General features: G+C 39.0%; 1 pseudogene; it reads left to right on the forward strand.

Moving 5' to 3' along the window:
* The first annotated feature begins 7,118 nt into the window (after positions 1–7,118).
* On the forward strand, positions 7,119–13,491 carry LOC102860472 (annotated as a pseudogene).
* The last annotated feature ends 4,941 nt before the right edge of the window (positions 13,492–18,432 follow it).

The following is an 18,432-nucleotide window of genomic DNA, read 5'->3' on the forward strand; positions in this document are numbered from 1 at the left end:
ACCATCCATCCTGATGCTGCCAATTGGTCCAGTGGTGAGAATCTTTGTCTTCTTGACATTGAGCCTCAATCCATATTGAAGGCTGCAGTCCTTGACCCTTATATATGTTAAAAAATATTCAATCTTGTTCATAGGAGACAAAGAAAATAAAAATAGTATCCTTTTTTTTTTTTAGAAGCAGTGGTGGTCTAGTGGTGTAAGAAGATGGGCTGCAATCTCCTCCTGTACAATTAACTGCTTCTAAGAATCTGCTGGAGGGTGAGTTATGGGTCACTTCTGACTCAACAGCACACAACAACAATTTTTTTTTATCCTAGTAAGATATGATCCACATTAAAAGTAGTATATAGTATAGTATTGGAGAAAAACATACTTTTGAGGTGCTAGGAATGATGCCAATTCATAGAGCCTCTTTTGGACAGTTGTTGTTGCTGTGTGTTGTTGTGTACCATCTAGTTGGGATCAACCCATGGCTGACCCTCCAGCAGGTTTTCAGAGGCAGTAAACCGTACAGGAAGAGATTTCCCATCGTTCTCTGGTGAAACAACTGGTGGATTTCAACTGCATTCCTTCTGTATTGACTCTGTATAATATCTATAAAAATATAATATGTTTCATATTCTTTGACTTACACATGCTTCTCCTGAATATCCTTTAATCTTAGAGATATACTCACACTTTGTACATTAAGTCTTATGATGTTGTTTTGTTGTGTGCCATGACCCACCAGCAAATTTTCAGGGTGGTTAATCGCACAGGAGGAGAGTTACCCAACCTTCTCCCACAGAGCAGCTGGATTTGAAACTTGTGCCTTTGGGATTGCAGCAAAGTTTCTTCCCACTAGACCACCAGAGCCCCTTTATAATTTAAGATTTACAATAACATCGTTTATGTTAGCAAAATACTGGAACCAATCTAAACTTCTAACATTGAAGGGAACCTTATGAAACAATTAAGGAACAGAGATATTCAACAAAATATGATATACCATTAAAAGTAATGAAGTTTTTCTGTCTGCCCTCTTTGCTATGAACAGAGCAACCTGGTGTACTAAGCTAAAAATACAAGGTTTGGAAAAATGTGAATAATATACTGTCATGTGAAGGGGAAGAATAAAAATATCAATGTTTTCAAATGTCAAATTGACCTTCAGAAGGATAAAAAGAGCTGGCCACAGTGAGTGACCTCCAGGAGAACATCTGGGAATAGAGAATCAAGGGAGAGAAGGAAGGAGGACCAATGTAGGCTTTCACTGGATGATGCTGTTCTTTTTAATCTGCGTTGTGTTTATGGGGAGAAGATTCAAAAGCAGAAAGGAAAGGAGGGTAAAAATAAGTTCATGGATATAAAAAGTTCCAAAAAGGAAAGGAAGAAGTCCGTAAAGCAATATTTCAGAATAAAATTTATTTCCTCTGGAGAGCTTACCTCTCTTCGGCAAAATAATAATAATAATTAATGAGTGTCGTTTTCCCCAAATTTTACCTCATATTCTCAAAGGAACATCAGTGATCCCTTAGTCCCAGCTATAAACACTCTAATTGGGAAGAATATCCAAGATAGACATTGGTGGGCAATTAGCCTTCACTAGACGTACAAAGAAAATCCAGTGTAAGTAAATCAATTCTTTTTTAAAATCCCACTTTTCATAATCAGTTGGAGCCATTGAAGTTGGTACATGAAATGGCAAAGTTAGAAATCGTGTTGTAGTATGTTTTACCTGAAGACCCAGACAAATCTTTTCCTTGTTGGTGAAGCACAGAAAATGAAATAAGACAATGAGGTTGGGTTGAGTATCAGCTAGGAACGAATGTGAATGAATGAGTCTTTGAGTGATTGAATGAATCAGTCATTATTGTACAGTGAGAATGTACTGTTTGCATGTATTATTGTGGCCATTTGTGGATACTCAGGTTGGAAAATTTATATATGTCTCTCTCTGAAACCTTGTTGCTGTTTTTATGTGCTGTCACAAGTACCTCATAGAGGCAACAGCTCTGAATCTTACTCTATTTTGAGTCCATTTCATTATCTCTGGCAAACCTACCCTCGTCACCCTGGTTCAATCCATCTCGTCTTACATCACTGCAAAGTAGGCTTTACTTTATCCTCCCCTTCTGATTTAAACAAAAAACTACTTAAAAAATAAATAAAAACAACCCAACAACTACACATTTTCAAGAAGTTGTAAAAGGAGGAGAGGTCCCATGTCTTCTCCCAAATGTCATCCTTTAAGTGATAATGCAAGGACATCAAGATCAGGAATTTACTATCAGTAGAATGAAGGCTTGCAGTTTTCTGATGTTTTATCCCATGTGTGAATTTGTGTAACAACGATCACAATCAAGATGTCCCTGGTGCTACCCTTTGGAGTCGCATTCACCCTTCTACCTAACACTGGCAGTGGCCTATTTGCTACAGTTGTCATTTCCACTAACACGGTACAAATGGAATTGTACAGTGAGTGATTTGAACCTTAATGTGTTTGAGCTCCACTCAAGTTGTTGTGCAGACCTGTAGTTTTTCCTCTTTATTGCCAAGTAGCATCCCACAGCATGGCAGTAGCACAGGGTTTCAATTTCACCAACTCTAGGGCATTTTAGTTATTTTTTTGTTTTAGGCTATTCCAAATGTAAAATATATACTAAGAAAAGTTACACAAAGGTTTTCATGCAAATATAAGCTTTGTGTGAACATAATTGCCCAAGAGTACAATAATTGGGTTGTTGTAGATGTTGTTGTTATATGCTTTCATGTCACTAAGACTCACAGCAACCCTATAAAGCTTACCTTATCTTAAGCCAGTCTCACCTACTGTGACACACCTACCCCAGTTACCCCAGTCACTTTGTCAATCCATCTCATCTAGGGTCTTCCTCTCTTGTGCTGGCTCTCTACCCTTCCAAACATGATGTCTTTCTCCAAGGATTGGTCCTTCCTAGCCATATGTCCAAAGTATGTGAGATGGAGTTTCACAGTCCTAACTTCCAAGGAGAAATTGGTTTCACCCTCTCCAAGATAGGCCCATTTGTTTTCCTGGCAGTTCGTGGTATGTACAAGACTCTTCTCCAGCACCACAACTCAAAAGGCATTGATTCTTCTTCTGTCATCCTTAGTCATTGTCCAGCTCTATGATGCATAGCAAGTAATTGTGAAAACTATGGCCTGGATAAGGTTCACCTTAGTCTTTAGACTGACATTATTGCTTTTCGGTATTCTGGAGAGGTCCCTGACAGCAGATTTTCCCAGTGCAATTCATCTTTTGATTTCCTGACTAGTGGTGTCAAGAGTGTTCATTGCAGAGACAAGTAAGTTGTAATTGTTAACAGCCTCAATCTCTTCTCCATTTATCATGATGCTGTCAATAGGCCCGGTGGTGAAAAACTTTGTTTTCTTTGAGCATCAACCCCTATTGAAGAGTACAGTCCTTGACCTTCTGCAGCAAGTGCTTCAGGTCCTCCTCAGTTTCAGCAAGCAGGGTTGGGTCACTTAGATTGTTGATGAGACTTCCTCCAATCCTGATAAGACATTCCACCTCATAAAGACCAGCTTCCCGAATGATCTGATTCACCAACAGATTGAAAAAGTATCAAGACAGATCCTATTTTTTCAGATGACAGTACCATTTGAAACCCCAGCCAACAATATATGAGAGAGTCCACATCCCTGTGTACTCACCAACACTGATTTTTATTTTCTTGTTTGTTTTATTCATTCTGACAGGTTTGCAATAATATCCCATCATGTTCCTAATTTTCATTTCTTTGCTGACGTTGAATACTTTTTCATGTGTTCATTTGATATCAAACATGCTTCTTTGATGAAACATTTGTCTATTTCTTTAATCTACTTTCTAAACTTAATGTTGTGTTTTAAGTGCTCTTCATAGAATCTGCATATGAATCCTTTGTCAAATATGTGACTTACAAATTTATTTTCTTTCACTCCTTTCTTCCTTAGTAGAGGGTCTTTCACAGATCAAAAGGAATGCTGTGACTGTTTTATTGTGAGGTTTAGTATACAGATTTTTTTTTCTTTTGTGGATTGTGCTTTTGCTCTCAGATCTAAGACTTCTACACCCAAGACATAGCTTATCCTTCGCCACCCTCTAGAACTCTCTGGTGGTGATATCATCAAATAAAAGCTACAGTGCCTTAAATATTTAAAATTTCACATTTAACCTACAAACCCATGATCAATCTACTGCCAAAAAAATAGATAAATTTGTCTTGGAGGAATTACTAACAGGAAACTCCTTAGAGGTTAATAAAGATGGTGACATTTCTTCGGACATGCTTTGAGCATGTTATCAGGAGGAAGAAGGACATGCTGGGAAAGGTAGAGAGAAGCAATAGAAAGTCTAGTCCTGAATGAGACGGAGCGGCACCGTGACGGAAGCCATGGGCTAGCACGCCTGTCAGAGACCGTAATGCAGAGGAATAGGCAAGCCTCAAAAGTGACCCTTGTTAAGCTAAATTGGAAGAGATGTGAAGTTGATTGTATGGTTTTTTTTTTTTTTAGCTTACGATTTTCCTTACTTGATTTATTGAATTCAGCGAAGAGTTTCTACTCCTTTACAAAACTTAAAAAAAAAAAATCCCAACACCTCTTTATCATCAAGTTTTACCCAATTCATAGCTAACCCTCTAGCCATTTTCAGTCTGTAAATCTTGTGGGAGGAAATGAGGAAATTGGCTACCTTTCTCCTGTGGAGCTGCTGGTGGATTCGAACTGTCAGAGAAATGCTACCTTTGGGTCAGCAGCACAGCCTCCTACAGACTAGACCACCAGAGCTCCTTTTTTAAAAAAATAAACATGTTAATGGCTATATACATGTGAAGGTATTTCTGAGTTGTGCTTTCTGTTTCATTTTTATATCTATTCTTCTACCAGTAACACAATCCTTAATACTTTAGTTACATAATTAATTGTAAAACCAGGTGAAATCACATATCTCAGTTCAAGATTGTATTAGTAATTCTTGTTCTTCTCTTTCAATATTAACTTCAAAAAAATTATTCATAATTTAAATATTAAAATTTTTATGCAAATTGTCTTAATGCTGTATATCAACTAGTTTGTTGTTGTGTGCCCTCGAGTTGGAACTAACCCCTAACAGACTGTCCGGCAGGTTCTTAGAGGCAAAAATTGCACAGGAGGAGATAGTCCATCCTTCTCCCACATCACATCAACTTGGGATCTCTTTTGTTTTCTTTCATCAGCTTTTTGTATTTCTCAGTATACAAATCCTGAACAGATTTTGTTATATCAATACCTAAGCATTTTTCCATTCTTTAGTATAACATTGTCTTTTCAATCTGGCTTCTCTATCGTAACTTCTAATACAGAAATATAGTTTATGTTTTTCTTATGACTCATTCTGTAACTGTTCTGCACTTGATTATTAGTTTTAGAAGTTTGGGGAATATTTCTTGGGATTTTCCTAGCTAACTCATCATTTCATTTGTAAATAGGGATAGTTTCATTGCTTCCTTTCTGATAAATATGTCTCTAATTTTCTTATCTTATTTCATTGGCTTCAGCTTCCAGGATTATGTGGTGAGAGTCAACATCTTTGCTCCATTCCTTATGTTAGAGAGCCTTTTGTTTTTAACCATTAAGCATACCATCAACTGTAGGGGTTTTATAGATACTCCTTATTGTGTTGAGAAAATTCTCCATCTATTCATAGTTTTATAACAGTTTTTGATCATTAATGGGTATTGAATTTTGGCAAATAACTTTGTATAACCCTTTGGGGTTTTTTTCTTATTTAGCCTGCAAATATGGTGTCTTGAAATGATCTGAAATTCATAAGATTTCATAGTATATTGAGCATGTTTTGAGTCAATTGAAAGCAGTTAACAAACAAAAAGAAAATTTGTTCATGGTGGTTCTTTATTATTTTTTTCATATCAGCAGGGTGCAGTGTAAGAGTCCTTGCTTCAGTATGTTTTGTTCTGGCTAGAACACTGTTAGAAAGCAGGGAAGAGGCAGAAGATGAGGAAAGCAGGTTCAACAGAAGCAAGATAAAAGGGAGCTCTATGGATCACTCCAAACTTTCAGAGGAAAGAATTTGTATTTTGGTATATTATTTAACTCTATAATATATAAAAGAAGGTCATAAATCTTGACAATGACTAAGGATGATAGAAGGAGAGTTGGTGCCTTTGAGCTGTGGTGTTGGATAAGAGTACTGAGAATACCATCGATTGCTAGGAGAACAAATAGGTTCATCCTGGAGAGAGTGAGAACAGGCTGCTCCTTGGAGGCAAGGATTCTGAAACTTCATCTGGCATACTTTGAACATGGTGCAAAGCAAGATCAGTCCTTGGAGAGGGACATCATGCTTGGGTGGGTGGAGAGAAGAGAGGAAGACCCTCAATGGGATGGGTTGATTCAGTGACTAGGGTAATGGCAGTAGGTGTGTCAGAGACAATAAGATTGACACAGGATAGAGCAGAGTTTAGGGCTATTGTACATCAGGTCACTGTGAAGTCACAGTCAACTTAAGGGCAACAACAACAACAACAGTAAATAAGCATCTCCTCCAGTGTGATTAAATGCTTCTGAAAACCCACTGGAAGTCAGCCATGGGTCAGTTACGACTCAACAGTACACAACAATCACGACAGTAAATAAAAATAAATACTTTATAATGTTCTTTCATTAACATACTTGGGGAGCTTTAATGAAGAACTGATAAAAAGTTGCACTAGTAACTCAAAGGCAGGCCATTGATTGGAACCACCCACTGCTCTGGAGGGAAAAGAGAGGCAATCTCCTCCTGTGCTATTTACAGCCTCTGAAAACTCACTGGAGGGTCAACAGGAGTCAGCTCTGCCTCCTGGGCACAATACAACAAGCTGAGAACACAGCTACTATCCATGACTATTTGGTCAAACTACAGAATCAAATCCTTGACAATGAAATTTTCAGATTTTAAATGCAATACTGCCTTTAAGTTCCAAATTAGTTATGCCCTAGAAAGTGTTCTCTGACTGTTCTAAGAAACCAAATATTATCCCATTTCCAACACTGGAATTAGGAGAATCTCAATGATCTTAACTCTACCTTTCTTTCTTTGCAACTTTTCAGCTAATATTTAACCTTTACGAACCATGGAACAAGAAAATGGCACTGCAGTGACTGGGTTTATTCTCCTGGGATTTGCTAATCAACATAAATTTTGGCATATCCTCTTTGTAGTATTTTTAGTTATCTATGTAATCAGCCTTGTGGGTAATATTGGGATGATCTTACTCATCAAGGTTGATTCTGGCCTTCACACACCTATGTACTTCTTCCTCCAACACCTGGCTTTTGTTGATCTCTGTTATTCCTCTGCTATTACACCCAAGATGTTGAAGAACTTCATAAGAGCAGAAAAATCGATCTCATTTGTAGGCTGTATGGTACAGCTATTTGTCTATGGTACTTTTGCAACAAGTGATCTCTACATTCTGGCAGCTATGGCAGTGGACCGCTATGTGGCCATCTGTAACCCACTGCACTATCCAGTAGTCATGTCCCATAGAGTCTGCATTCAACTCTTAGTCGGTTCGTACTTCATGGGCTTCTTAAATGCCTCTGTAAACACAAGTTTCATTTTCTCACTGAACTTTTGCAAATCTCATACCATTAACCACTTTTTCTGTGATGAGCCCCCAATTCTTGCCCTTGCATGTTCCAATGTTTACTTCAATGTCATGCTCCTAGCAGTGTTTGTGGGATTTAATTTGGTGTTTACTGTGCTGGTCATCATTTTTTCCTATGCCTATATCCTGGCTGCCATTCTGAAGATATCTTCTACATCTGGAAGGAAAAAAGCCTTCTCCACGTGTGCGTCTCATTTAACAGCCGTCAGTATTTTCTACGGGGCACTTTCTTATATGTACTTACATCACAGTACCACGGAGACGCAAGAGCAAGAGAAAGCAGCTTCTGTGTTCTACGGTATTATGGTTCCCATGATAAATCCTGTGATCTATAGTCTGAGAAATCGTGAAGTTAAAGAGGCTCTAAAAAGTGTCAGAAAGAAATTCTCGTAGGTTGAATCTCAATTCCTGGTTCTCTATACATATGAACAGAGCTCTGGTGGCCTAGTGGCAAGAAGCTGTGCTGCGATCCCAAAGGTACACTGTTCAAGGCCACTTCATCCATGGAAGAAGGATGGACAATCGCCTCCCATACAATTAACTGCCTCTGAAGACCCACCAGAGGGTCAGCTCCAACTCTCGGTCGGTTCCAACTCTATGGTACACGACAACAACAATACATGTGAACAACCATACTGACTGCTTGATAGTGCCAATTTTCATAAACTCAGAACCCACCTCTCAGCCGATATAGAAAACTTGTTTCTTTTTGCCCCAATATCAAATGCAAATTAAAATAACATGATTACTTTACACCATCCAACTGCCAAAAAATGTAAAAAAATAATCCTAACACCTATTAATTGCATTTATGTATGGAAAAGAATATTTTCATATACTGCTTATAGATAATTGAAGTGCTATTTTACTTTAGAAGAAATCTGGCTATAGAACTGTGGGTTGAGGAGAAAAAGCTTTGTTAAAAGAACCCTACAATCCCAAATTTCACTCCTGCAAAGTGAGCTAGAGAAGCTGAGTGAAAGCTCATACAGTGACATTTTCAAAGATGTCCGTTGTAGTATTGTTTATAAAGCCGAAATCTAGGAAATGACTCTCTCTCTCTCAACAGGAAAATGAATCTGCATTGTGATCCCAAAGGCTGTCCTGGTTATCTCTTGCTATAGAACAAATTTCCAGGAACTCTGGTTACTTTAAGTAACTAACAGTAATGATTACACATTTTGTGAATCAGGAAATCCAGTTTAGCTTGGGTGTATCCATCACAAGGCTACAATCAAAGTGTCCACCAGGCAACATCCTCATCCGTGGTTCAGCTGGGGATGGATATGCTTCCAAGTTCCGCAGCTGGTGGAAGATTTCAGCATATTGCGGTTGTAGGCCTGAGAGTCTCAACCTCTTGTAGGCTGTTCGTCAGGGATTCCCCTCAGCCTTTGAAGACTGCTTACAGTTTCTTATCCTGTGGTCCTTCCCATAAACCCTCAACACATGACAACTGAACTTTCCAAAGCCAGGAAGTCCCATGTCATTTGCTCAATGTGTATACATACACATCAGCGTATGTTCTAATCCTACTGCAAGAGACAATTTTTCCTGGAAGTTTTTCCAGCTCAACACTTTTTTTTTTTTTATTATCAACTCAATCTCCTAATCCTAAAAGTAATTTCTTCTTCCACTTACTATCCATAGCACTCTTCTTGTGTCAATAAATACTATTTACAGTTTTCTGTCAATGGAATTCATTACCTACCATGTACATAATTACACTATCAATAAACCTCAAAATAAACCCACATCAAAGCATATAAGACAAAGTTTCACCCTCTTTGCTCCAAAGGAGCACCTGACAGTACTTCCTCCAAGATAGATTTGCTTGTTCTTTTGGTAGTCTACAATAGATTTTCAGCCAACACCACAATTCTAAAGCATCAATTCTTCAAATGTGCTGTCTAGGGTCTCTTTAAAGTGCTAAAGAGCAAAGATGTCCATTTAAAAATAAAACAAAAACCCTAAGATGAGCCTGAAGCAAGCCATGGTATTTTCAATTGCTAACAATGCTTCTGAAAATCAGTCAAAGAATGCAGATGGTCAAACAAGAATTGAGACCATTATCGTAAAAGCAGAAGTCTAAGCAGTGTGATGTGTATGGGAAGGGAAGGGGGCAGGGGGACTGAGGGAGGAAGAAGGGAAAATCACAGGGCCAGAGAGTTTGGTGGGTGGAGGGAAGGGAATGAAAATAAAAACAATTGCATGAGTGAAACACAAGGTAAACTAATGTTTATATGCAAATCAATGCACTAAAAAAGAAAAAGAATTGATGTCTTTGAATTGTGGTGTTGGTGAAGAGTGCTAAAGATCCCATTGGTTACTAAAAGAATAAACAAGTTTGTCTTGGAGGAACTGCAACCAGGGTGCCTTTTAGAGGCTAGGATGGTAAATCTCTTTTCTCAGGCTTTGGCCATGTTTTCAGAAGGGAACAGTCCTTAGAAAAACACATTCTTGGGAAAGGGGAGACTCTCAAGAAGATGGATTGACATGTTGTTGTTGTTGTTGTTGTTATGTGCCATCGAGTTGCTTGCAACTCATAGCGACCCTATGTACAAAAGCCCTAAACGCCCTTCTATCCTGTGCCAACCTCGCTGTCTCAGACACACTCATTCCCACCACTCCACTCACAGAATCAATCCATCTCATCAAGGGTCTTCCTCTTCTGTACCGCCCCTCCACTCTCCCAAACATGATGTCCCTCTCCAAGGACCAGTCACTCCTTGCAATATGCCCAAAGTATGTCAGTTGAAGCTTCAGAATCCTTGACTCCAGGGAACATTCTGACTTCACCCTCTCCAGGACAAACCTATTTGTTCTCCTAGCTGTCTATGATATATTCAACACTCTTCTCCAGCACCACAACTCAACGTATCAATTCACTTTCTATCATCCCTATTCACTGTCCAACTCTCTAATGCATAGCACATAATTGTGAAGTCTATAGCCTGGATCAGGTGTACCTTAGTCTCCAGCCTGATGTCGTTGCTCTTCAGTACTCTTGAGAGGTCCCTCACAGCTGACTTTCTCAATGCAATTCATCTCCTGATTTCCTGGAGGCTTTTACTGAGAGTATTGACTGTGGAACCAAGTAAACTAAAACTGTTAACTATCTCAATCTCTTCACCATCCATACTGATGCTGCCAATTGGCCCAGTGATGTGAATTGTTGCTTTCCTGATGTTGAGCTTCAATCCATATTGAAGGCTGCAGTCCTTGACCTTCTGCAGTAAGTACTTCAGGTCCTCCTCAGTGTCAGCAAGCAAGGTTGTGTCATCCACATAATGCAGGTTGTTGGTGACTCTTCCACCAATCCTGATGCTACATTCCTCCTCATAAAGCCCAGTGTCTCAGATGATATGTTCTGCATACAGACTGAAAAGGTATGGAGACAAAATACATCACTGATGGACCACCTTCTTGATTTTGAACCATGTAGTGTCTCCTTGCTCTGTTCTGATGACTGCCTCTTGGTCCAAGTATAGGTTTCACATTAGCACAATCAAATGTTCTGGGATTCCCATTCTTCTCAGAGTCAGCCATAGCTTGCTGTGATCCACACAGTCAAAAGCCTTTGCATAGTCATTGAAGCACAGATAGACATTCTTCTGGTATTCTCTGCTTTCTGCAAAGATCCATCTAACATTAGCTATAATATCCCTAGTAACACGACCTCTTCTAAATGCAGCCTGCACATCTGACAGTTCACTGTTGACATATTGTTCCAAACTTTTTGGATAATTTTCAGCAGAATCTTGCTTGCATGTGATATCAATGATATTGTTCAATAATTTCCCCACTCTGTTGGGTCACCTTTCTTTGGAATGGGAACAAATAATAAATCTTTTCCAGTCAGTTGGCCAGCTGACTGTTCTCCAGATTTCTTGGCACAACTTAGTAAGCACATCCAGGGCAGCATCTCTTTGTTGAAATAAATCAATTGGTATGCTGTCAACTCCTGGAGCCTTGTTTTTTTTTTGCCAATTCCTTCAGAGCAACTTGAACTTCCTTCTTCATCACCATAAGCTCTTGCTCATATGTTATTTTATTAAATTCCTCTGTCAGCCAATTCCTTCTGATACAGTGACAATGTGTATTCCTTCCATATCCTTTTAATACTTCCTGGATCATTTAACATTCTATCCAAAGTATCCTTAAGTATTGCCACCTGTGGCTTGATTTTTTTTTTCTTCCCCAACTCCTTCAGCTTAAGAAATGCTGAGCGAGTTCAGCCCTTCTGATTTTCTGACTCCAGCTCTGTGCATATTTCATTATAGTATCTTGCTTTGTCAACCTGAGCTGCCTTTGAAATTTTCTATTCCGCTCTTTGATTTCTTGGTTTCTTCCTTTAGCTTTGGCTTCTTGGAACTACAATGCAATATTCAGAGTCTCATCTGACATCCATCTTGGTCTTTTCTTCTTCTTCAGCCTTTGCAATGATCTTTTGCATTCTTCATGGAAAGTCACTTCGTAGTGACTATAAAAATGAGCTCACGTATGGTAGAAATTGTCAAGATGGTGCAAGACGGGGCACAGTCCATAAGGTCACTGTGAGGGGTAATCGACTCAATGACACATAACAGCAAGGAGGAGAAGACCTTCACTGCAGTCACTCTTAGGAGTTTATCAGTTTCTATAGTATCATAGGAAGATGGTGGTCGCAGGGAGATATATATCCTGGCTGTCTGCCAGAGGAAGTCCTCAAAACTGAGAAAAGGTTTTCATACCTACAGGTTTCAACTAATAGCTGGTACTTTATTTAAAAGGATCTTCCCTTATGTGTGCTTACAGCCTGGTCCTAACAATCCCTGAAAGAATATTAAAACAACTGGCCTAGTGAGTAAGGGGTTATCCTGCCCACCCAAAGGCAAGCAGTTCAAACCCACCAGCTGCTCCTGAGGAGAAAGATGGGCAATCTCCTTCCAGGGGAGTCACATTCTCTGAAAACCAGCTAAAGGGTCAACTACGAGTCATCATTCACCCTCAGAGCTGAGGATGGATTTGAACCCCAGAAGGCATGGCCTTTGGGTCAGCTGCACAGCTCCCTACTGCTCTGTGCCGTCAGAGTTCCCTCAGTTTTTCTTAAGACCTGAAAACCTTGTCAGTCGATGCACTGCCTAAATTATATAAAAGATACTCAAACTTTGATGGAGAGAGATTTCTCTAAGGAGGTAACACAGTGCTTCTGCTTGATGAACTTTTTCTAATGACTGATCTTTCTTAAAAATATGAAAAATCAGCAAGTTATATCAACATCATTCAAAGAACATTTTAAAAATAATTCAAAATTTCGTTGCTGTCAAAATGGAGTCAGGCCATTCCTGACCTTCCAGAAGACTCTTTATTGAGTGGAGGGAGAATGCTCATCTTTCTCTCTTGCAGCTGCTAATGGATTTCAACCTCCAGGGAAGCCCTACCTTGGGGTGAACAGTACAACTCCCTGCTGACCAGGCCACCAGAGCCCCTAGTTCAATATTAACCTGATAGAAGCAATATCAACTTCCAACAAGAGTTAACAGCAGAGAAGTTACTTCCAGCTGCTGGAGGAGAAGGCAAGAGCTTGAAAAAAACATCTGAGGGAAGATTGGAGGACAAAACAAAGCTAAAATATCAGACAAATCCCTATGAATAACCACCACTAAGCAAAATCTCTGAAAGCGGTCAACAGCAGGAAACTCCTCCCAGATCCTACAGACGTCAAGCTCTCTGATCCTTCCCCTCTTCTCAGAGGTCTCCATACCCAGAGGCTCTCTGCAAATACATGGAATCAAGGGAGAACCTGAAACTGGCCACCGTTCTTAAAACCATGGCCAGCAGCAAGCTGCCATATTGAAGCATTCCATCACATATCCAACCTCATCAGATGCGTGAACTGGTAAAGTAAAGCGGGTTTTCTCACCCCAGGATCACAGAATCTAAGAGTTGTGTCAATTTAGGAAATAATTTAAAATATTTACCTTACCCTAGCATTTCTGAAAATGAAACCCAAAGAAAGACGTTAGACAAGACAATAAGTCCAAGGCCAGTGATTTAAGTTTTGAGTTAACCAGTGTCCATCTTCTTTACTACCAGCTTTCCCAGGAATGTGTTAACTATTAATATGTACTCAGAATATATAAAAGAAAAAGAATGCAACTTGTCAGTGATGTTAGGTGCCTTCCCATCAGTTCTGACTCGTGCTGGCCGTGGTTCTAAGAACACTGGCCAGTTTCAGGTTCTTCCTTGAGTTCATGTATTTTTGTTCTCTGAACAGAACAAATGCATCCTCAGTCCTGTGTCATCCTCACAAGCTGTTCCGTGCCTGCATTCACTGTTATAGCTGCTGTGTCAACCCATCTCATTGAGGGTCTTCTTCTCTGCTGAAGCTCCACTTTTCCTATTAGGATGTCCTTCTCCAGGATCTGACCCTTCCTCATAATGTGTCCAAAGTCTGTGAGACAAAGTCTCATCTTCCTTCTCCTAAGGAGCACTCTGGTTGTACCTCCTGCACTACTCCAACTATTTGTTGGTTCTTTTGGCAGTTCAATTCTCAGCAGTAACAGCACCGCAAAGTCGTAGGCATCCATTCGTAGTCTTCTCCGTTGTTGAACTTTCACATGTATATGAAACAATTAAAAACTATTACGGCTTGGGAAGAGGCTCCTTAGTCTTTAAACTTTCTCTTCGTCATTGTAAAGAGGTCTTCGGCAGCAGATTTACCCACAATACACTGTTCGATTTCTTAACTGTTGCTTCCATAGTGTTGAATGTTGATTGGCCATGAAAAGTCATTCAACTGTGGATCACAAGAAACTATAGAGAACATTGAGAAGGATGGAAATTCTAATTGTGTTCATGTTGAATCTATACATACACCAAGAAGCAGTTGTCATTAACAGAACAAAGGGATATAGCATGGTTTAAAATCAGCAAATATGTGTGTTAAGGTTGCTAGATAATGTTGAGAAGGATGGAAATTCTAATTGTGTCTATGTGGATTCTATACATACGTCAAGAAGCAGTTGTCATTAACAGAACAAAGGGATATTGGCATGGTTTAAAATCTGCAAACAGTGTGTCAAGGTTGAATTCTATTAATCTACCTATTCAGTTTGTATAAAAGAGTACATGATATTTCCCAAATTTGTCTGACCACACAAACATTTTTAATCTATGGACTTGCCACTCTACTGACTCAATTCTAAAATATTCATTTCCTTTCTATTTTACTATGCCTGAATTTGGGATAATCTTCATTTCCGTATGTACACTTAATAGGACAATAAAAATTGTCACTAAACTGATGATAACTCTTTCCACCTTTCAATCTGTATCTATCTCATATAATAAAAGAAGCAAATCATTGACCAGTGTTTCTTAGGATATAATTTGAAAAATAACATTTAAAAAAAATAAGAACTAGCTAAATGCTTTTGTAAAGGTAATGGTTGAATACAGAGCTCTGGTTACCTAGTGCTAAGAAGCTGTGTGTGCTGCCATCCCAAAGGCACACAATTCACGTCGACCAGATGCTCCTGGGAGAAGGATGGTCAGTCTCCTCCACATGATTTACTGCCTCTGAAAGCCCACTGGAGGGTCAGCCGTCAATCGGCTCCTACTTGATGTCAAGTAACAACAGAGTGAGCACATTACTAAAAGCATTTACCAAAAAAGCACGCAGGAGCAATGATTTTGTAAATTACAACCTAATTGGGAGGGACTGGAGAGCATTATGCTGAGTGAACTACCTCAGTCCCACAAGGACAAATACTGTATAAAACCATTATTGTAAATGAGTATGAGGATCCAAGGGGAGGAGGGGTGAAGTGGAGGAGTGAGGATGGGTGGGCACGAGGAGGGTGTTAATCAGAGGGTTGCACAATTCGATGGTTGGGGGGGTGAAGAAAAGGGGAAGAACTTTGTAAATAAATTAGTATTTTTAAAAAAGACAATGATTGGATTTAAAAAAAAAAAAAAAAGCCACCATTAGAGAATAGTTCTATCTCCTAAACACATTGCCATCAAGTCAATTCCAATTTTGCCACCCTGGGGTTTCCAAGGCTGTGATTTTTACTGGAGCAAATAGGCAGATCTTTTCTTCCACAGAACAGCCGGTGGGTTCAAACCAACAAACTTTCAGTTGGTAACAGAGCACTTAAGCACCGCACCACAGGGGTTCCTTCACATTTTTGTGCACTGCTCTCATGTACTGTCAAGTTGATTCCAACTCATACTTCTGCTGCTGTTGCTATGTGCCAACAAGTCAAGGCCGCTCATAGCAACCCTACAAATAATAGATTATAGCTCTGCTCTGTTCTGCATGATCCACATGCTAACTCATCCCCAGCCCATTGTTCCAGTCACTCCGTTAATTCATCTTGTTGTGGATATTCCTCTCTTTCTCTGACCTTTCCCTTTTTCCAATGATATATTTTTCCAAAAATTGGTCTCTCCTGACCACATGCCCACAGTGTGTGAGATGAGGTTTCACCATCTTTGCTTCTGAGGAACACGCTGGTTGTACTTCCTCCACGATGTGTTTATTCTTTTGTCTGTCCTTGGGATAATCAGGACTCTTCTCTAACACCACAATTCAAAGACATCGATTCTTCTTCTGTCATCTTTCTATCATAATTCGCTGTCTAATTTTCAGATACATCGCAAGTAATTGAAAGTTGCTTAGATACATGGCTTGGATCAGGCTCTCCTTAGTCTTTAAACTGACTTCATCCTCTTTAGCACTTTGGAGGAGTCCTTGATAACAGAGTCTCCCACTTTCTTTTTCTTTCTTTTTTTTTTTTTGACAACTACTACCATAAACGTTCATTATGGATTCAAGTTAAACAAAATCACTTGACAGCTTCAGCTTTCTTCTTTATTTATAGGATATTGCCTCTTGATCCAAATGGAGAGAATTTTTGTTTTCTTGATGTTGAGATGTAACACATATTGAAGTGTGTATTCTTTGATCTTCCAAAGCAAATACTTAAGTCCTCTTCACATTCTTATAAGCAAAATTGTGTCACCTACATATATCAGGCTGTTTATGATCTTACTCCAATCCTGATGTCACATTCCTTTTCATAGAGTTCAGATTCTCTGATTATTTGCTCAATATAGAGATTGAAAAGGTATGGAGAAAAGAGACAACCCTGACCCATGCCTTTCCTGAGTTTAAGTTGTGCAGTGTCCCCTTCTTCAACTATTTCTTAGTCTATATATAGGTGTCCTACGAGTGTTGGATTCCTCATCTTCTTGATGTTAGTTATAGTTTGTTACTATCCACACTGTCTAATGTCTTTACGTAATCAATAAAGTACAAGAAAACAGCTTTCTGGATTTCTCTGTCTTCAGCTAAGATCTACCTGACAGCAACAATGATATTCTTTATGCTATGGCATCATCTGAATTTAACTTGAATTTTTAGTAACTCATAGTGACTCTGTATGCCAGATTAGAACGCATAGTGATTCTATATGTCAGAGTAGAAAGGGCCCATCAGATCTTCATAGGAGCACATCATCAGGTCTTTATTACCCACAGAGGCTAATGAGTTCAAACCTCTGTCCAACATTTCATTTAGTACTTGAACACCTCACCACTGCAGTACCTGCTATTCTGACACTTGTATATGACTAATGACTAACCAATATTCTATTCAGCCATTGAAACAAACGTTTTCAATATTTCTACTAACAAGTACATTTTTTCTGCTTATTATGTATGTGACACATTTTTATTTTTTAAAAAAGTCTGATGACTCAGGCTGGTCATTTCTTCTAATCTATTTTGGTGATGCTTCCGAGCCCTTGAAAATACTCATTTCTGCCATTATTTACTAGCTTTAATCTGAGTCAGCTTTTTGCTCTGTTGGAAAGAAATGAGCTTCTATAAAAACTTTCTGGAATCTCAGATTATGTTCACCCAAAGAATAAACTCAGATGGATGCTACCTCCATTCTAAGAATGGATAGTCATTCCTACCCATAACCCACTCTGACTATAACATTTCTTCCAGAATCTACCTACAGGCTGAACATAGGCAAATGTTCCCATCTTTAGTAAAGACTCTATCTTTCCAGACCTGAGGCAAATCCAGATCTACCCTTCATTCCTTCTCCCACTCTGGGTGGGCTGGTTTCTGGGTGATGAGATGGGCTTTTCATGGCATTCCAAAGCTAACATACTCATTTCCTCTGGCCTGAACACCTATACACCCTTAAGATGCAGTGTGTCTGCTTCATGAGTCAGACTGATAACCCAAAGCAGAATGAGTGTCAATAATTTCTAAAGGGTGTGACATAACCTGAGAAACATTCTTTTAAAAGACAAGAAACGGTTCCTATAGAAACCTGTTTCACCAATTTGCACTATAAGCTTTCATCCAAAATGTGCGTGCATTACTGAATGGAAAACTGATCTGCTATGTAATCGGCAAAAGGTTCACAGTAAAAGTTTTTTAAAAAAATAAAAACCTTTTCCATGCTTATACACAGCCCTTAATTGTATTCAACCTAAAATATAAAATGTTGCAATTTTAACAGTAGAGTAACAATTTGTTAAACATTTGTAGTTTATATGTATTATCATTGCAAGAACTTGGAAAACATCCCAAATGTCCAATCACAAAAGAATGGATTGAGAAATTATGGTACATTTACACACACAATGAAATACTATGCATCACGCAGGAGCAATGATTTGTAAATTATTACCTAACTTAAGGGGGTCTGGAGAGCATTATGCTGAGTGAACCAACTCAGTCCAACAAGGATAAATATTATATAAAAGCATTA

This window comes from Elephantulus edwardii, unplaced genomic scaffold (genome assembly GCF_000299155.1).
Source record: "Elephantulus edwardii isolate Elephantulus edwardi_28Jun2011 unplaced genomic scaffold, EleEdw1.0 scaffold00284, whole genome shotgun sequence".
NCBI lineage: Eukaryota > Metazoa > Chordata > Mammalia > Macroscelidea > Macroscelididae > Elephantulus > Elephantulus edwardii.